Raw genomic sequence first — 22,489 nt, 5'->3', positions numbered from 1 at the left:
GTCTTCTCTAGATCACTCTACATATGAAATTTAAAATAAGCCCCTTGTTTTAATCATTTGTCTCTCTTGCTTGAAAACTTGCAGTGATGAAAAATCTGAAAGTGAAATCAAGAAAACACTCTCATTTACCATTGCAACAAAAAGAATAAAATATCTAGGAATAAACCTACCTAATTAGACAAAAGTCCTGTATGCCGAAAATTATAAGACACTGATGAAAGAAATTAAAGATGATACAAATAGATGGAGAGATATACCATGTTCTTGGATTGGAAGAATCAACATTGTGAAAATGACTCTACTACCCAAAGCAATCTACAGATTCAGTGCAATCCCTATCAAACTACCACTGGCATTTTTCACAGACCTAGAACAAAAAATTTCAGAATTTGTATGGAAACACAAAAAACCCCAAATAGCCAAAGCAATCTTGAGAACGAAAAACGGAGCTGGAGGAATCAGGCTCCCTGACTTCAGACTATACTACAAAGCAACAGTAATCAAGACAGTAAGGTACTGGCACAAAAACAGAAAGATAGATCAATGGAACAGGACAGAAAGCCCAGAGAAAAACCCACACACATATGGTCACCTTATATTTGATAAAGGAGGCAGGAATGTACAGTGGAGGAAGGACAGCCTCTTCAATAAGTGGTGCTGGGAAACTGGACAGGTACATGTAAAAGTATGAGATTAGATCACTTCCTAACACCATACACAAAAATAAGTTCAAAATGGATTAAACACCTAAATATAAGACCAGAAACTATCAAACTCTTAGAGGAAAACATAGGCCGAACACTCTATGACATAAATCACAGCAAGATCCTTTTTGACCCACCTCCTAGAGTAATGGAAATAAAAACAAAAATAAACAAATGGGACCTAATGAAACTTCAAAGCTTTTGCACAGCAAAGGAAACCATAAACAAGACCAAAAGACAACCCTCAGAATGGGAGAAAATATTTGCAAATGAAGCAACTGACAAAGGATTAATCTCCAAAATTTACAAGCAGCTCATGCAGCTCAATAAGAAAAAAACAAACAACCCAATCCAAAAATGGGCAGAAGACCTAAATAGACATTTCTCCAAAGAAGATATACAGACTGCCAACAAACACATGAAAGAATGCTCAACATCATTAATCATTAGAGAAATGCAAATCAAAACTACAATGAGATATCGTCTCACACCAGTCAGAATGGCCATCATCAAAATATCTAGAAACAATAAATACTGGAGAGGGTCTGGAGAAGAGGGAACACTCTTGCACTGCTGTTGGGAATGTGAATTGGTACAGCCACTGTGGAGAACCGTATGGAGGTTCCTTAAAAAACTACAAATAGAACTACCATATGACCCAGCAATCCCACTACTGGGCATATACCCTGAGAAAACCAAAATTCAAAAAGAGTCATGTACCAAAATGTTAATTGCAGCTCTATTTACAATAGCCCGGAGATGGAAACAACCTAAGTGTCCATCCTCGGATGAATGGATAAAGAAGATGTGGCACATATATACAATGGAATATTACTCAGCCATAAAAAGAAACGAAATTGAGCTATTTGTAATGAGGTGGATAGACCTAGAGTCTGTCATACAGAGTGAAGTAAGTCAGAAAGAGAAAGACAAATACCATATGTTAACACATATATATGGAATTTAAGAAAAAAAATGTCATGAAGAACCTAGGGATAAGACAGGAATAAAGACACAGACCTACTGGAGAACGGACTTGAGGCTATGGGGAGGGGGAAGGGTAAGCTGTGACAAAGCGAGAGAGAGGCATGGACATATATACACTACCAAACGTAAGGTAGCTAGCTAGTGGGAAGCAGCCTCATAGCACAGGGAGATCAGCTCTGTGCTTTGTGACCGCCTGGAGGGGTGGGATAGGGAGGGTGGGAGAGAGGAAGACGCAAGAGGGAAGAGATATGGGAACATATGTATATGTATAACTAATTCACTTTGTTATAAAGCAGAAACTAACACACCATTGTAAAGCAATTATACCCCAATAAGGATGTTTAAAAAAAAAATTTAATCGTCACAGTAACCTTATGTGATAGATATATTACCCCATTGTACAAATGAGGAAACTGAGGCACAGAGAAGTTACATAACTTGTCCTAACTCATCAAGCTAGTTAGAAGCAGTGCTGGAATATGAACTCATTTCTGACTCTAAAGCCTGTGTTTAACCTGAATGAAAAAAACAAAAATGGGGGATGTTTAAAACATCTGTTACTTTAACCTTAATTTTGAGAGCACTAAATATAGCTATACCTTTTCAGACTTCATCTACCCATCTGGAAAAGCCTCTATGAGAATTATATTTTCTCTTTTTATTTATTTATTTATTTCTCTTTTTACTTATTTTTTTCTTAATAATCTCCCATGATAAATATTTAATTGGCCTATGGTCATTGGGACTTTAGATATTTAAAAAAATATTGAAGGTAAATCAGTAAAAATGATGGGGGAAGGACATCTGAAAATTCATCCCTCCGTAGAAGCAACAATAACAAAATCAACAACAAAAACGGCAAAACTGGCAAAAATGGTCAGAATCAACTTTTTCTGAACTCTGGAAATTTAACCAACAGACTAGCAGCAAATTGGGCAACAATTTATTCAAAGAAAACAAATTAATTTCTGTAAGAACAATGAGATCTGTGTTCCTTTAACTTGTCCTTGAACTTTGTTCTCCATGCCAGTAGTAGCCTTGAAAAACAGCCCACATCCCTGGTACCAGAAGGAGCAGCATGGACTGAGAGGTCCTTCAAAGCCTCATTCCCAAAGAACTGTCATTGTTTTACATGTCTGTTGGTCCCCTGGAAGACCTCACTTGAAAGGATTGCCTTTGACCTGACTGAGAGCTGTCTAGTGAGAAAAGCCTCTCCTCAGGTGACATTTCTGGAAAATATTTTCAAGCAAATATTTTAACATGGCAGTTACATGAGGCAATGGATAACAGTTTGGGGCAAACAACAGCCCAACCGAAAAGCTTAAAAAGAAAAGCTGAGGAATGAGATGTCCACAGAGACTTTGAAATGTTCCAATGTATTCCTGGGAAACTGGAAGACCACAAGACATATTCCTGGGAATCTAGGAAAATAACTGTTAGCATTAATAAATGAGTTCAGCAAGGTTGTAGGATATAAGATCAATATTATTTCTACACACCAGCAATGAGTAATCCAGAAAAGAAATTAAGAAAACAATTCCTTGTGTAATAGCATCAAAACAAATAAAATACCTAGGAAAAAATTTAACCAAGTGCAAGATTCACACTGAAAAGCACAAAACTGTTGAAAGAACTTGAAGAAGCTCTAAATAAATATAAAGACATGCTGGATTCATGGACTGGAAGATAATTTTATTAAAATATCACTACTTCCCAAATCAACCTATGGTTCCATTGCAATTCCTATCAAAATCCCAGCTGACTTCTTTCCAGAAATTGCCGAGCTAATTCTAAAATTCATATGGCAATTCAAAGAAAAAGAATAACCAAAACAATGTTAGTAAAGAACAAAGTGGGAGGATTCACACATCCTGGTTTCAAAACTCAGTTCAAAGCTACTGAAATCACAGTGTGGTACTGGAATAAGAACAGACATATAAATCAATGGAAAAGAATTGACAGTATAGAAATAAACCCTCATGTTTATGATCTATTGATTTTCAACAGGGTGCCAAAACAATTCAATATGGAAATAACAGTCTTTTCAAATGATGCTGGGACAACTGTACATCCACACACGAAATAATGAAGCTGGACTCCTACACTACAAACCATATATTAAAATTAAGTCCAAATGGATCAAATATCTAAATGTAAGAGCTCAGCCTATAAAACTCTTAGAAGAAAACACAGGAGTAAATCTTTATCACTTTGCATTAGACAACAGTTTCTTAGATATGATACCAGAAGCACAAACAACCAAAGGAAAAATAGATGAATTGGATTTTATAAAAATTAAAAAGTTTCTGCTTCAAAGGACACTATGAAGAAAGTGAAAAAGCATGTAGAATGGGAGAAAATACTACAGGTGGGAAGAATAATATGCAGTTGGGAGAAGAAAAGTATAGTAATTTCTAGATGTGACAATCTCAAACTTTTGAACTATTACAAATAAAACAGCCACCATGAATCACCACAAAGGGCAGACCCAAGTTATTTTTGTTTTTAGCGTTTATGTTTTTCTAAATCTGAGAAGCTGCCAGGATTCTAGTACATAGCAAAAAGTGATGACAACACCCTCAAGTGTGTAAGCTTCTGTGTGTACATAGCTATCTAAGGGAAACCAATGCTAGTTGACTGGGGGAGCATTAGGGCAGCTCTGTGACCGCAGCTCAATTTGCCTTCATAGTGTGGCCACACATCCCTCACTGGTATTCACAACAATAGGGTAAATAGTTCAATAGGGATAAGGCTTTGATTTTCCTCTTATTCTCTCTTAAGCTTATGTTCTTGGTATAATATTGATGTATCACAGAAAAGCCAGCATGTGAATGTGCTCTGTCTGGTTAAGTTATAAAGCCTTTCTACATTGTAGAGTCCTTCAGTTTTTAAAATCATGGAGCTTGTATTGTTAGAACCAATGAAGTGACTAAAAGCATTTTAAAAAATAAGCCATCAGTCTGGACCTGCATAGGTGAATGAAGGAGAAACACATTAAAGTCAGAAAAAAGAAGTATACTTAACATTTAGGATTATCAACACTGCTGGTTTTCCATAATATATTTCATTCCTGATTTTATATGAAAGAGATATGATTACTACCACCATTCAAAAAGTGGTACTTTATTAATTAATAAGCTCTTGGCTCATCTTTGAGGTAGATTTCGGATTTAAAATAGACTACCACACGGCTAACTACTTCACCTGATGTTTGTAAATAACATAGAGGCTTCATTCAAGAAACCTACTGACTTATAATTACCTGAAACCCAGTGATAAATCAATGTTTTGTGGGGCCTGAACCTCATCTACTTTGGGAAATCCTGTCTAATCAAAACATGCAAAGTTATGAATACAAAAATCGCTAGGACCCCTCTCAAGACCTTGCCAGGGACCTATGTAAGTGAGGAACCCTGAAGCCTAAGCTTCATTGTATTCATGATAAGTCCACCTCAGCTGGGGCCCTTTTCCAAACTTATTTAATGCAGGCAACTTATAAACACCCCAGTAATATGTCATTATAGGTAGTAAAATGACTTAACTCGAGGGTGGCATCTTCCCTTGGTGGCTTGCCTTTGGAAAGTGTTGCAAAAAAGTGTATATCTCACCATGGAAAATGTTTCCTGAAGCAAATTAGCTTTGTCTATTAGAAAGACTTAGTCCAAAACAAAGACTTACTACACTGTGACAATCTTTTGAAAGTAACTGTGAATGAGTTTTAGGAGTACAGTACTAATTTATTTCCAACACCAGATAGTTCTGATTCTTTCACTACCTTTTTCTGTCATTTAAGAGGAACACAAATTCCAAAGGAACAAGTTGGTGCCTCTTACATTAGAAATCTTTTCTAACCTACCACCCATTTTCTACTTCATCACCCCCCTCCCTCACCTTGTTATACTGCTGCATAGATGCTAGAATGGCTCATATATATGCTTTCCCATCAACATCCATCTTTCTCCTTCTAGTATGAAAGCTTCTTGGGGACAAAGTCCCTGCCCTATGCATCTTTGTATCCCCAGCAGTTAGTACAGTGCTGACACACAGTGGGCATGGCACTCAGTGAATGTTTTTGAATGAATTCATTAATTTTTAAACTGTGATTGATTGATTGATTTCCACAATGTATTTTCCTGTGTTGCCTACATAGCTATAGTGAAACTCTGATTCTTATAAGGAACTCTTGGTGTTATAGCATGTTTAGGAAATGTGGTTAGTTTAAGACATTGTATTGATGCTACTAAAACCTCCTGGTGAAGGGACTTCATGAGCCTGCTCTCCGGTGTGCTGGCAAAAGAAAAACTGACCCTTGGTGCTCTCTGCCCAAGGTAGGCATCAGCAAACTAACAAGGGAAAGGAAGGAGGCCGCTAAACATAGGCATCTGCAGGAATTGCTAATCCAGCTCCAGACACAGCCTCAACACCTTCATTAACCCAAAATGTGTGAACTATGTGAAACTGGATTTCTGAACCACAAGACAGGTAAGAGAGTCTTTTCCAAAGCCAGGTGTAGAAGAGCTCTTTACCTTGAGTCTAAAATCGCCTTCGGGCCTTTGAACGTACCCACTATCATTTCCTTGTGTCATGAGAAATCACAGAATTTTTGAGCTGAAGGGGTGTAAAACCCACACTTCTCATTGAAGAGTAGTCAGCAAAGAAAGTATATTGAATTAGGCTACAGCAATGTATTTTCTTTATATTTTCACACACAGCTGAACACAAACAATGTCTTTTTCCATGCCTAAAAAGTTCCCATTGGCCACAGAAAATTCGCTTCAGAGATATATGCTTTTTGAAGAAGAATGTTCTGCGTGGCTGGGGAGAGCCCTGTGGTGGGTGTTCAGGAATTCTTTCTGCTTTACCATTTAAAAGAGCTAATAATGGTTGGGGAAACACCCACACCTTTTGCTCCCTGAAGAATTCGGTGCTAAACAGTTATTTGCAGCTCTGTGTTGCATACATTTTAAGCAGTTAGGAACTTTGCACATGAGCAGGAGTCAAAGATAAATTCAAAAGTGGAACTTCATGGACCATTCGCATATTGGAGAGGCATCAGTGGGATTCCATGACAATGCAAATTTGCGTGGTTTTGCTTGGTGCCTTTTATTGCCCGTGCCAAAGATCAGTATTATGGAAACCACAGCGTTTCATATATATGAGATACTCAAGTCTCTTGGCCTCTTTGTGCCTTAGTTTCCTCATGTGAAAAAAAAATAAATGGCTCTCAAGACAGATTTTCCAGAATTCATACTGGGCTTACACCCAGTTAACCTATGACTGCATGATGTTTCTACACACAGTTTTTTACATGCATTCATCTTCTATATCACTTAAAACTTGTGTAAAAACTGCATTCCATGCCAGGCCTGAAACATTCCAAAGCTCAGTTCTGTGAGTAAATTGCAGCCAAGGATACTACAAAAAAAGACACAAGCAAAAGAAAAAAGATATTCTTTCAGAACAGTTATCATTTGGCAATAATTCTAATTTATATATGATGAAACATAATATCACTACTCCCTCCATATTCTAAAGAAATCTCACTGTGGAAGATATTATGATTTATACTTTCATGATTATATATGTGGTACAGTAGATTCAAAATAGTAAATACTCATTAAATACTTGTGTTAAGTGATCTTTATTTCTCTAGAAAGGCGGCACTATTGACATTTTGGGCTGGATAATTCTTTGCTGTGGGAGGCTCTCCTGTACACTGTTGGATGTTTAGTAGCATCTCTGGCCTCTGTCCACTAGATGCCAGTAGCATATACAGTTCTGACAAGCAAAAATGTATCCAGACACTACCAAATGTCACCTGCTTGCAAAATCACGCTGCTTGAGAACCACTGCTCTATAATGATTCACTCTGATCTGTGTAATAATTCTCACATTAATCTTTGCTAGAGACAAAAAGGATTTGCTACAAAATTTTAGTAGTAGTTTTAATCATATTTCAAAATGAGTAACAAATTAATTTTATAAAAAATCAAGGTTTATAAAAATTCCAAATAAAATGAATTTATATTTGTAACTTACATAAATTGCAAAAAAGTAGTGGTTCAAATCTACATCTTTCGATAAACTGTCTTTTATTGCAGGATAAATCTCCAGGAAAAGAAAAAGGAAAATATTGCCTCAATTATCTATTAGATATCTAATTAGTAGGAATAACTAGTAGAGGTTAGAATGATAATAATAAAGAGGAAGCTTTTGTCTAAACTCCAAACCTTAGGAATTTTTATTTAAACCTTCCAGAGACCTTAACCCTGTCTTCACCTCTCTTAAGAGTCTCACCTTCAGGATCTTCATAAATTAAATATACAACTATAGAACTTGATAGATTTTGAAGGTAATCTTTCCTGAGCACAGAAGCATTGATTAGATTCCACCTTTTGTGGTCTCTTCAAATTGTAGATTATGAGTTCAAAGTTTTTATCTCTATATATCATTATAATTTCTAATATTAAAAGGAATATTCTTATATTTACACACTTCCCAGTATAGTTCTGTTTTGCTAGGCCAATTCATTAGGAGAAGAAATAAAAGATACCCTTTCACACAACTTGAAAGGAAATTACTCCTCTCATTAATATATAGCTTTAATTCAGTAGTACACTTTCTATCATATTGACTTTTATTCAAAAATACCTACTCTTGACTATAGCTGACTATCTTATTTCCATTGATTCCAGCTTAGTCTCTCATTTCAACTGGTTGTGTATCACTGTCTTCTGACTAGTGTTTCCATCTCTACCCTCTCCTTTTCTAAGCCATCTTCCACGCGATCACCAGATTAACTCTCCAGAAGTGGTTCTCAAATACCAGCATCACTTGTGAACTTATTGAAGATACAAATACTCAGCCTTACTCTGGACCTCTTGAATCAGTAACTATGGGGCTGGAGCTTGTATTTTCACAAGCCCTCCAAGTGGTTGGCTCTGTTGCAGGCTAAAGCTTGTCCTAAAGCACTGCTGTGGTAGCTTGGCATGTTATACTTGGTTTGGCCTCCAAAGCCCAAGATGATCTGCCTCTCATCTCCTACTCTTCCCACTTGTACTCTACAGGTACTCAGAGAATTTTTCCTGTGTTTTGTCTTTCTCCCACGTTCCTTTTGCAAGCTTACTCTTCCCAACATGTCTGTCATTGATACCCAATGGCCCTTCGAGGTCCCATTTAAACAGCATTGCTCTAGTAACATCTTCCCTGATCCAATTTGAAGTCTTTTTTCCCTCATTTGTGCTGCAATCCCCACTGATAGCTCTCATTGCCCATATTCATTTCTTTCTTTAAATATAGCTATGTTTGCAACCCATTTCCTCTGAGCATAAACTCCTTCAAAGTATGGACTAGATCCTGCTTATGTGAATCGTTTATCATACTTAAAGCCAACACCTGGACATAAAGCAAACTCAAATATGTATAAAATCAAGAAATAGCTGGGGAGTGGATAGAATGAGGAAATGACTCTTTGAAAAGAAATGTAGTTTTATTACTTCATGGAGCCTCCACAGCACTTTGTCCTTGTGGTTTGAGCTTATATGTTTATTTTCCCTGTGAGATCATGAGTTGCTAAAAGGAATCCTGTCTTACCCATCTTCATGTTTACAGCACTAGGCACACTGCTTATTAGCATATTCTTTTTTCGCTTTTTTATTGATTGGCATTTTTTTTAAAGAATGAGAATACTTATGCTAACATGAAATAATCAGATTATAAATTATTTCATAGTAGAAGTAATGAAGGGCCTAGTCCACTGAGCAGTTATCTTATTTCTGTTTCTCCAAACTGTGTTTGTAAGGTTTGGAGCCCAGATGGCAGAGAAGAGACTACTATAAAGGTGATTGCCCCTTAAAACTTGGAAGGTTTGATAATTAAAAGAACTATTTTTAGGGTCATTTGAGGCTCTTTATACCCACTTCCCTTAAGCCTTTTATATTGGCAAGAAGAATCTATTTGCTACAGAGGGTCACTCATTGGCTTAATAAGGATTAATGGCATACACAGCTTTGGATGCCATGGACAAAGGACAAAAACTGAGCTTTTATAGCAGAAAACACAGTTTTCTCCTTATCCCTAAATAAAAAGAAATACTAGGCAAGCATTTCCTCTTTGATAAAGAAGCTGGAGAGGGAATTCCCTGGCAGTCCAGGGGTTAGGACTCAGCACTTCCACTGCTGGGGACCTGGGTTCAATCCCTGGTCGGGGAACTAAGATCCCTCAAGTCGTGTGGCGTGGCCCAAAAAACAAAACAAACAAACAAAAGAACCAGAAAAAAAAAAGGCTGGAGAGATTTTTATTAGGGGCATTTCTGATATGCTTATTTAATGTAAACATTTCTGAATATACCACTTAACCATCATCTTAAACATTCTTAATATTGGCATCACAATTCCTGCCTTGAAATCCTTAACAACAGTTTGTTTTTTTGGTAACTTAATGTGTTCTTGACAATACTGATTTTGTTTTTAAGATTTTTATTTTTTTTTGAAATAGACCATTTTTAAAGTCTTTATTGAATTTCTTACAATATTGCTTCTTTTTCTTTATGTTTTGTTTATTTGGCCATGAGGCATGTGGGATCTTAGCTCCCTTACCAGGGATCGAACCCACACACCCTGCATTGGAAGACAAAGTCTTAACCACTAGACCAACAGGGAAGTCCCTTGACAATACTGTTTACATAATTCATCTGCTTGAATATTTAATATTTAAATGTTAATTTAATTTAGATTAAATTATCAATGCTATAAGTTAATGGCATTCATATTAATGTAATTGTTCTCTATTTTCTTTCCTGTAGGTGACAATTTGAGGTTAACTTTAATTTCTCTCATTTCACTAAACCAACTTTTTTAAACCTTTTCTGTAAAGGCCAGATAAGTAAATATTTTAGGCTTTGCAGGCCACATACAGTCTCTGTCGCATATTTTTCTTCATTTCTTTTTTTTCTCATTTACGGCCCTTTAAAAATCACTTTTAACTTATTGGCTGTATAAAAATGGACTGTGGGCCAGATTTGATCCATAGGTCATAAACAAAATATAAATACAGATGGAGACTATATGAACACTTATATAACAAAGTTCATATGGGAGTCTATAATTGCTCAGACCTCATTCCCACTTTTCCTCTACAACTAAAGTGTATTTTTCTATCTATACCTTGTCTGTATAATTAAAAAATTAAAAATGAATAGGAGATATTTAGCGCTAGTGATGGGCTGGGGCCCTACACAGACTTACAGAATTGTAGAATTTTATTGCTAGAAGAAATTAAAAAGATTATCTAACTTGAAGCCCTTACTTACTTTATAGATAATCTACTTTATAGATAAGAACTCATAAATAAATATGATTAACTTACAAATATCGGAGGGATAGCAAGCCTTCAAATGAGTCCTTATGTAATTCAGCCAAATAATTTTCGCTGAGAATTCTGAAAAATGAAAAGGTTATTTCTGGATCAAAATGCAAAATAACTACAACTATATACTACATAGGACTAACTCCAATATGTGGAGGAAAGCTGGGTAATGGTGCCACCTAAGCAACCTAATTCTTATTTAATTTAGGGATGGTGATTTCTGCTCTGTTTTCCTTTAAACCTTCTTTTCACTTCCTCCTTTGTGTCTATTTCTCTACATCATGCATGTGCGCACACACGCGCACACACACACACACAAACTCACAACCCACCCACTCTTTCCCCCAAATCATATAATTAATGCCTACTCTCTAGATCACGAAGTCTCTGTTATAAACCAGCTCTGGGTGGCACCAACGTTGCAGAGCTGCCCTTCCCTCCTCTCTTTCCCCAAACCCTATTGGGAAGTCCCACACAGCACTGTATCAGGGCAAATGAAGCCATCTGTTTTTACCCCCATTAAAATTTTTTGAAAACTAAAATGTGCATAAAATATACATAACTGTTCAATAATTCAATTGAACAACTGTTCAACTGTTTAATAATTACAAAACAGATCCCCACGTAACACCATTCATGTCAAGAAAGAATCCTGCCAGTATCCCAGAAGCCCCCCGTGTGCCATTTTCCAATCACAACCCTCTCTCTGGCTTCCAGGAGCAAACTACTATCCTTACTTTAATAATAATTTCCTTGCTTTTTAAATATAGTTTTGCCTTTTCTCTATCAGTCATAAACAACACAGTTTAGTCTTGCTTCTTCTTGAACTTTATATAAGTGGAATCATATTATATGTATTATATGCCACATTACTTCTTTCATTCAACATTATTTTGTAAAATTATTTTATTTTTGCCTGTAGTGTTGCATGTGTTTTGCCTGTAGTGTTGCATGTCCAACTAAATGAGGCTTCTGAGTATTTGAAAGTGGCTAATGTGACTAAGGAGTTGAATTTTTAATTTAATTAATTTCAATTATTTTGAAATTAAAATTTAAAAAAACTGATACTAAATGTAATTATTGGAGAATGTTTTGGTTAGCAACAATTTGTATATGTGATACTACTTTTTCGACTGTAAATTTTATGAAATCTAAATACCAATCAAGTATTTGTAATAAAATTTAGCAACCAAATTGTGATTTCCAAGAGTTAGTATGGGAAAAAAATCTAGATTCTCTCATTAATTTTTATATTGATTACATGTAGATATGGTAATACTTAGGATATTTTTAAATACTTAGTATTAAAAAAATTAGAATATCTTATTAATAATGTATATAATGATCACATGTTAATATTTTGGATATAAGGGTTAAGTAAAAGATAATATTTTTTCATCTGTTTCATTTTACTTTTATTTTTAAGTGGCTACCAGAAAATTTAAGATTACTTATGTGGCTTGCATTATGTTTCTGATGAAGTGTATGACTTCTAAGTATGATTATACCACATTTTAGTCATTCAACTGTTGGTGTATACTGAGATTTTTCTAGTTTTTATTTATTAAAAACAATACTGCTTTGAACGTTCTTGTATTTGTATCCTGATACATATTTGCCTGAGTTTGTCTAGGATGTAATAGGGATACAAAATTGTTTCCCAAGAAGTTGTGCTATTTCAATTTAGCAGATTAAAACATGTCAAGTCTCCACCCCTTCAACCTCCAACAAAATTCCTAAGAATGATAGAAAAGATATAGCTTAAAAAATCACAACCTTAGCTCGATGTGTGGGAGAAGCTACACAAATGCTCCCCTACCAGAAACATCCTGGAGCTACCTACAGGGTGATCAGCTGGAATAGTGCGGTAGGAGCAGCCTACAGCACACATCAAACCCACATCTTCCCTCCTTGATCCAGGCAGCAAAATGTGTATTCTTCTGGGCAGGAGCAATTGGTGTTAGAAAGGGGGCAAGGTCCCAGAACGCTGGAAGAAAGTTATGCACTCCCTGACTAGCCACCAGAAGGCACCTTCCACCTCTGCCTTTTTCTCAAGGCAACCCATTGGGAGTAATAAGCCCCAAAAGCTCATTTCACTTCATCCCTAAAGCTGTGAAACAAAAGCAGCAGAATCTCCACTAGAAAGATGAATTACACTCAGGAATGACCAAACAATGTGAGAAAGCCTACTCCATTAAGGACAGAAAACAAAAACAAACATAAGACCTTATAGCCAATGAATAAGAGTTAACAAAGCACAAGACCTTAGGATAGCACAATTATTACCCTCAGGCAGATGTAAGCAGATAGTGCATCCATTAGTCAACTCAGGAATATACGAATGAAAAGTGTTAGCAATAATAATAATAATAAAAAACTCAGTGTATGAGCAGCAGAAATGACAGTTAAAGAATAAATTAGGAACCTGAGAGATCCAGCCAATGACTTCTCCAGAATGCAGAATCAAGGGAACAGGAACATTCACAGTCAAGCCTGACGCCTGGGTCTGCCTGAGGAATGTTAAGCCCTTTGCTTCCGCTGGTCTCACAATAAAGACTAGGAACATGCTGCGGGGAGGAGGGGGTGGTGTTTTGCACCTGTTTCTTATATCTGATAAGCAGGAAGGCACATAGCCAGTATCCCATGAGTGGAGTGAGGGAGTGGGAGAGAGAGGCAGTACAGAAGAAACTCTATAAGATGTCAAAGGTAGCTTTCTCTTGCCTGGAAGAATCCCCTTCCTTGCAGGTAATATTAACAGTGGTACATCCTTCAGGAGCCTTGGGGATCTGAGCACAGGCTATGTTGCCTTGTGAAGCTATTTCCATTGAGTTCTGCATTTAAAACGTCCTGCTTTTTACTCACAGTGTCTCTTGATCACATATTTATATTAATTCCATCTCATAGCTTAATTCCACCTCATAAATTAATTCTTTACTCATAGCTTATGAGAACTAAAATATTACTACCTGGAAACTCTGCAACTCAGTTATTAAGGTGGTTCATATTATACAGAATATAGTCACACACATTTTTAAAAGATCACTTAAACAAAAACAGAAAAGACTTCAATTACCACAAAGAACTCTTGGAGCCCTGAGCATGCTTCAGAGACCCTGACCTCAAATTGAAATTCACCATGTTAGAAGGAATCGCAGTGATAGTCAGAACACATGTTAGGGGGAATGGTCAACAGATGGTGCTAAGATTGATTGTTTTCTCACCTCTAAGTAGTGGTTTCATATTTCCATGGAAATGATGCAAAAAGAAAAAAAACAAATCAATATGTCCAAGGACATTTATGGTAACGCTTTTCATACCTTCCAAGGTAGGAAAAAACTCTACCCCCCCATATCTCATAACAAAACTGTAGGTATACATCAAAAATGATATACAAACGTCACAGGAAATGCTGGCATATGAAAAAAAGCTACACAAAAGTGGAACTCATATATGCTAATTATAACTTTGAACGTTGACAAGGATTCAGTAAGTACAGCAAAGAGATGGGGCTGCTCATCAACTCTTTATGGCAGTGTCTTCTCTGATTGGCTGATTCCCATATCACACTGGTTTGAGTTTGAATATCATGGTAGGACAGGGAGTAACCAAACAGTATGTATTTCAAATTAATGGGCTTTCTTTCTGTGAAGTTGTTTGGATGACAGGATAGAAGAAATTTTAAAAATAACAACGGTAAATTCAGCCTAGAAGCAAAGTTTAGACTGAGATTGAGTCAGTCACCAAAACATTACCCAAAAAGGAGCTTCAAATAAGAAATAGCTGAATAACTGAAATAAAATACATTAATCTGTAGAACTCTTTCTTCTTGATCGAAGAAAAAATTTTAAAACTATGGGGAATCAGAGTTAAAGCCAGATCTAAAACTTTCTCACACCAGGAAAATATCAAAAGCAGGCATGAAGGAACATTTAAGAAAGATCCATGTCTAACTTCTGACCAGGGTTCTTGTCTAAGGCAGTCTTCTGATTTTTACATTCATTTTTGATTCTGTATTATTGACAATTATCCTTCTCTCCACCTCTGTAACTTCTAGGAAATTGAGAGGGTTCAGGGTCTGTTTGATTGATTTAACCATATATATATATATAAAATGCAAACAATAGGCCTTTCTGGAACTGATTTACTCTCCTTCCCCTGCTTTCTTTCTCTCCAAAGTATTTAGCAATGCTTGAAATTATATCTATCTAGTTATTACACTTATATACTTATTTCTATATATTTGTAAATCCCCTGAGAACTGGGATACTTGGGCTCTTTCATTCCTGGGCCTGTAACCCTAGCATGTAAAACAGTTCTTGGCATATCGTAGATACTGGAAAAAAAATTATTGAATGAATTAAGAAAGTGACAAGTTATCAACTATCAGATACTTTTATTTAAAACAAATTATCAATTTATCGTCACTCATGAGGATAAGTACAGGAAAAAAAATGTCTTTCTTCTCCCTTACATTTGTGCCTCAATCTTTTGAGACAAGAATCTTTTGAGAATTTCATAAAAGCAATGGTTCTTTTCCCAAAATACTGCACTTTCTTGAACACACGCAAAAGTGTGCAGGCAATTTCGACTTGTGGATCATCCTTTTAGGGCAGAGGTCTGTGAATAAAGAGGACTGAACCCAGAGTGCCAAACTGGGATGGGAAATAAAATTACATCTCAGTTTTCACAAATCTCTAACTAAAATCAGCACTTGCTTCCGTTATGAATGTAGGCAACAAACCACAGTAGATCAGCAGTATAGTTTATTTGGTCCCCAATAGAAATCACAGGTCATTTCATATCACGTATATGCTGCAGATACCTTGAAATATCATTTATTCTCATCACTACCCTGGAGTTATAATATTTATTAGACCTACCACTATATCTTGTTATTTAGTGTGCTAAGAGAAGCATATTTATTACTATTTCACTAATTTTAAAAATATTCTGAAAACTATTTCAATATAGTTGGTTTTCTTTTTTTTCGATATATTTTGACTTATTATATATTTTAAAACACTATCCCAAGAACATAAGTTTCGATATATTTTGACTTATTATATATTTTAAAACACTATCCCAAGAACATAAGTTTCTGCAGCTTGCCAAAGATATATACACGGGGGAGCAGGAGGGAGGTTAAGAAATTCTGCTTTGCGGAACAACTGACCTCAAGTTAGGAGGTTATAAGGTATAAACCTCAAGCTGACTTAGATACCTTCAAACCTTACCAGACTCATGTTTTAGAGTATCGCCTCCCAAACTCATGCTTTTTAAAAATTAATTTTTAAATTTCAATTTATTTTTCAAAAATATGTAATATATATTCACATCTTAAAATTCCAAAAATACGTAGCACACAATTCAAACTTTTTCTCTTACCTCTGTCCCTCAATCTACCACCCACCTCCACTCCCAGAGGAAATTAAGTTATCTATTTCTTGTGCCAAATGACTTTCATTTTTCTTACAAGTTTGGGAAATAAAATCTCCAAGTTAGATACTATCACAGGAAATATAAACTACATATAGTATTTAGGAAATCTGTAAATTAAAAAAAAATTTCCTGATTCTAGCATTTTTTTCCTTACCAATATATATCAGACTAAGGGGTCACCTCTTTAAGGGTGGTCATAATACCTGTTTTTAGATTGACTGTTATGATTTTTTATTATTAATTCAGAAGTCATTTATGACTTGTATATTCAAGTTGAACTACGGATATGACCACAGACTGTCATGAAAAATTACTTTGAATGTTTTTTTCCAAAATCACTTATATATCTAAAATGACTTTTTCTACAAATCAATAAAAAAAATAGTAACAGAAAAATGGGCAAAGGACAGACAATTCTCAGATAAACTACAAATGTCCAGTAAACATATAAATATATTTAAGTTCACAAGTAATACGAAAAATTCAAATTCAGATGGAACCCCTTTTATTCACTCGTCAGATTAGCAAAAAAAAAAAAAAAAATGTAGAATATCCAGTGGTGGTGGAAGTGTGTGGGGAAATGAATGTCATCACAGCATGGTGACTGGAGTATAAGCTGGCACCACTTTTGTGAGGGCAATTAAAATTTTATGACTAAATAGTCTTCACTCAAACAATCCCATTTCTAGATAACTATTCTATAGAAATAAATGACAGGCTCACAAAAATGCATGTACAAGGATATTCATTGTAGCAATGTAAGTAACAAGAAAACTGGACAAAATCTAAACATCCTTCAATAGGGGCATTATTAAACTGTGATACATTCATACTATGGAATATTATGCATGAGTTTAAATGAATGGGGTAACCCTCTATGTACTGGGAAGGAAAGAAATCTAAGACATATCATGAAATGAAGGAATCAAGTGGCAGACGTTACTTATGTAAAAAAAGATAAGAAAAACACACAAACCTATTTGCCTATCTGTAAATATGTATGTACACAAAAGTATGGAAAAGAGTCTGGAAGGATTAATACTAAACTTAAAGTAGTGGGTGGGGGATTAGGGCACAAGAAGGGTTTTCACTATACCTGTTATTTCATTGTTATATATTGAGAATATAATCATGTATTACTTGTATAATGCAAAATAAGTTTAAATTGTCTCTTACTGATTTTAAAGAGGTCCTGCCAAATTTCATTTTTAAAATAAACACAGAATTTCAATCATTAGGTTGCTTTGGGATATGGAAGGGGAAATACCTTTTCTCACAGGTATTGACCTCAAAATTCTGGACCAAGAAGGATCTTACAAGGCAGTTAGCTTTTTGTATTCATATTTGGGGAGAGTATACTCACAGCTTCTCAGCCCAGCGGTATGCCTTCCATATACTTTCATCAATGTAAGAAATAGAGTTTCCCTGGAAATTTCTGTGAAGAACCGCAGTTCATATGCTTGAATAGGTAGGAAAAGAATGTAGAGAAGGAGGAAAAGAATCATGGCCACCTTGTGGGGAATATTCAAATGCAGAAAAGACCAGATTTATAATTCCCACAGCTTATCAGCTTCCCAGTGTGCACAATTAATAAAAAACATACTGTGAGGCCACTGGCACAAACAATGAGGCATCTCCTCAGAACTTGAACTTCCTATCTGTCCAATTTCTTGGATACATAATGCCAATTACTTATTTTCCAAAATCACTTATGTGTCTAAAATGACTCCTACAAATCAATGAGAAAAATGGCAAACATTTATCAATATCAGCAAATAAATATAAAGAAACCCTATGCCAGGCAACACCAAAGCTTTGGCTCAGTGCCCTCAGAATCTTTCCAGGTGTTAGCAGGCTACGGGCAATTAGAAATTATAGTAACTAATACGAAAATATCTCTTAAACATATTGCATAGGGAAAAGCACAAGTCACTGAGCAAGGAGTAAATTTATTACCTCATTAGAGGAACAAAATACAAAGGAAAGAGATCGGAAGGAAGGACACACATCAAAAGAGTAACAGGAGTTACCGTATTGGTGGTAGGGAAGTTGGGGTGGAATTTTCACATTTCATCCTATATACTTCTGTCACGTTTCTTTTTTTAAACAGTGAGAATGTATCCATGAATTAGATATGTTTAAAAGAAGCTGTTAAAAGCCTGAGGTTCAGTTTGAACCACTAACTCAGTGGATGACTGAATCTTTGGCTTTAGCATTGTCCTCTTCCCTCAGCAACAATGTAACTATTCAGTTTATAAGCACATTTTTCATGGGAGTCAGAAATAGGTCAAAATGGATACCTGTTTGCCCATCTGCCTGAGGGACATTTCCACTCAAACAGAGCCTTCTGGTTGCTTTATGCTCACCAATAAAAGATGCCTAAGACTGAACTCATCTCCTTCAAACTGACTGTGCTTCCCAATTGCTGTATTTCCACCTGTTATACCACCATCATTCTGCCCATCAACACATGTGATTTTTCTTTTTCCTGTACTACAATCCCCCAACTCTAGTCAATTACTACATCTTGTCAGTTTTTCCTCTGTAGTACTCTCAGGATTTTCTTTCTACTTCCATCACAACCACATTAACTCAGCTCCTTCTCACTTCACTCCTAGATTTTGCTAAAGCATTCTATTTGGTCTCCGTGAATCAAGATTTCCTCTCTGATCGCTCTACATATGAAATCTAAAATAAGCCCCTTGTTTTAATCATTTGTCTCTCTTGCTTGAAAACATTCATTGGCTCCTCATATCTTACAGCGTAACTTTCAAACCCCCATTGTCAGTAGTCAAGGGTTTTCATAATCCTATCTTTCATTGTTGCCTAACCCAATTCTTTACAGCCAAACTAATCTATTAAATTCTGATCATCCCTGCAGTCACACCGTTGCCTAGACTGTACTGCCTATTATTTCTCTGACAAATCACAGCCAATCTTTAAGTCCCAGCTGAAGATTTAGCTTATCCATGCAGCCTTCCGTGACCTCCATACCCCTGTGAGTACAGGTTCTGGTGAAATACAGCACCTATCTGTATTTCTTTTAATAATTATATATTACCTCCATTTTAAGGCATATCCCCTTTCTTCCCACTTGTCATTGTCATGTTCTGGAGACAATACCATATACTTCTGTGGCTCCCACAGTACTTAGCCCTGGGTTGGGCACAAAATGGGTGCTACATATAGGAAGCCAGGGAACAAAGATGAGTTCTAGATATAACTGAGGGATTGAATAACAATAATAGCTAACACTAAAATATATGATAGGCACTGATAGAAGAGCTCTACCTATATTAACTCATCTAAGTCTCCCAATGAGATTGTAGTCATTAGGAGAATTAGGAGTCATCCTATGAGACGATGACTACCATAATCCCCATTTTACAGATGAGGAAATTGAGTCATAAAGCTAATAAATGGCAGACCTATGTTAAAACCCAGGTAGTCTGGCTCCGGAATCTCTACTCTTAACCACTTTGTTGTATTACCACCAATGAGATGGGGAGAGGGACATGTTGCTGTAAAGAGGATGGAGTAAAGATGGGAGAAGAGTAGATGTTAAGGAATTAAATAATGGGGTAAAAAATAGAGAAGGAAAAAATAAGGGCAATTAAAAGTAAAAGACTGGAGGAGAGGGAAAAATAGTAAGAAGGAGAATGAAGATAAGGAATCATTGACAAACAAAAGGTGGAAACAGAAAGTCAGTCAATGTGGATTGGGGAGATAAGGAGGACCCAGGAAGACCTGAAGAAAGGCTGCCGTGTCAGGAAGGATGCAGAGAACAAACGAGGAAAGGGGATTCTTACATGATGTTGAAAGTGCCTATGTAGGCATTAGGCTCTGGCTCAGGCACTCTATGGAGCTTCTGCTTTGAGCTGAGACCGACACATGACAGCATCTCATTTTTGAAGGTACAGAGCTCACATATGCTGATGTTTGTGGTGGCATGCTGTTCTGGCTGCTTCTTTTCTGGGGTATATTTTACACCAGGAAGACCTGTGGATACTGAATACTGAGTTAAAGGAAAAAGAACTGTCTCAGATGGCCTTGGTTGCTGAGATATGTTAACTCTCAGGTCCACGCGTGGAACTGTAACTTGAGTCAGGTTTGGCTGTGCAAGTGTCATCTCAGGGTGTTTTAAGGGGGAGCTGTAGTCTGCTGTAGGGATGTAGAATGTCCAGCGTCCATAGTGGGTTCTGGAATTGTGGTTTGCTCTAGGTCCACATGATGAACAATGACGCTGGATGATGTTGAATACTGACCTTGATCTTTCCTTGTAGTTGGAACTGTCACCTGCTGCTGGAATGGAGATTGAACTACAACATGCTGAGGTGCCTCTGGAGGCTGATTTGGGGTCTCCTGCATGATTGGAGAAGGTAAAGTCTCCATATTGGATCCTACAATAACGGTAAGTTCCACATCCATAGGATGAATTGCGACTTGATTCAGGTTTGGCTGTTCAAGTGTCATCTCAGGGTGTTTTGGAGGGGGAGCTGTAGTCTGCTGTCAGGCTGTAGAATGTTCAGACTCTGTAGTAGGTTCTGGAGTTGTGGTAAGCTGCAGGTCTCTAAGTTTAACTGTGTTACTGGGTGATGTTGGATGCTCAGCATGATTCTGATCTGGTACTGGAACTGTCACCTCGGGATACAATGGAGACTGAGCTACAACTTCCTTAATGAGCTCTCATGGCTGAGCTTGGCTATGCTGCATGGTTGGAGAAGGTTCAACCTCCATACTGGATTCCAGAGTTAACGTAATTCCAGGTCCAAAGGTTGAACTGTGACACTGGGTGATGTTGGAGGCTCAGTGTGATCCTCATCTGGTGTTGGAACTATTGGGTTCTGATATACTGGAGGCCGAGTTACAAAAACTTCCTTAGGTGGCTCTGGGGGCTGGGTTAAGTTCTCCTGTATGGTTGGAGATGGTTCTTCCTCCTTAGTGGGTTCTGGCCTTATGGTCAGTTTAAGGGCCAAAGGTTGAATCGTGACCTCAGTGAAGGTTGGATGCTGAGCCTGAACTTGCTCTGGATTTGGATATGTCACCTCGGGGTATGTTGGTTGAGTTGGGGCTCCCTGCTGAACTGGAGAATGTTCAATTTCACAGGGTGTTGGATGATGATCTGAAACCTCTTGCTGGACTGACAAAGGTTCCAACTGCTCAGGGGACACTGTAGACTGAGCTGAGGTTTCTTGTTGGGGTGGAGAAGTTTCAACCTCCTTAGTGAACGCTGGAGTTACGATAAATGCAAGATCCATAGGTATAACAGTGACATCGGCCCCTGCAAAAGCTAAGCTTGATCCTGACCTCGAGGAGAAACTGTTGTCACATGATGCTCTGCAGAGAAAACTACAGTCACATTAGAGAGCTCTGGAGACTGAGTTGGAGAGGATTCAACCTCACCAGGAGACTCTGGATACTGAGCTGTGCCTTCCTGTTAAGGTGGAGAAGGTACAACGTCAGGAGCCTGTGGATGCTGATCTGGAATCTCCTGCTGTGTTATGGCAGGTATAACTTCTTCTCCAGGTTGCTCTGGATACTGAGCTGGGGGCTCCTCTTGTACTGAAATTTTATTATGTGTACCGGCTTCTGGAGATTGGGCTGGAGCTTCCTGTTGAACTGACAAAGGTTAAACCTCCTCAGGTGGCTGTGAAGGCAGCGTTGGGACCTCATGCTGTGTTGTAGAAAATTCTGCATTAATAAGGGGCACTGAGGGCTGAGCTGAAGGCTTGCGCTGATTTGGAGAAGGACCCACCTCTGGAGTGGTTCTTTTGTTATGGTAAGCTCCACATCTGCAGGTTTGACAGCGACACTGGATAAGTTTGAATGCTGAGCCTGAGGGTGACTTGGAGGTGAAACTGTCATTTCATCATGCTCTGGAGGTTGAGCTGGCTGTTCTTGTTGAGTTGGAGTAGGTTCCACCTCCCCTGAAGAAGGCTCTGGAGGCTGAGCTGGTTGCTCCTGCAGGGTTGCAAAAGGTTCTATCTCCACTG

General features: G+C 37.2%; 2 pseudogenes; one reads left to right on the top strand and one right to left on the bottom strand.

Annotated features, from left to right (window-relative positions):
* The window catches only part of LOC125962028 (RAD52 motif-containing protein 1-like), a 131,251-nt pseudogene that overhangs the window by 55,425 nt on the left and 53,337 nt on the right, over nucleotides 1–22,489 (top strand).
* Nucleotides 10,856–22,489, bottom strand: part of LOC101288790 (RAD52 motif-containing protein 1-like) — a 31,397-nt pseudogene continuing 19,763 nt past the window's right edge.

Source organism: Orcinus orca, chromosome 19 (genome assembly GCF_937001465.1).
Source record: "Orcinus orca chromosome 19, mOrcOrc1.1, whole genome shotgun sequence".
Taxonomy (NCBI): domain Eukaryota; kingdom Metazoa; phylum Chordata; class Mammalia; order Artiodactyla; family Delphinidae; genus Orcinus; species Orcinus orca.
This window is presented reverse-complemented; position numbering and strand designations above follow the sequence as displayed.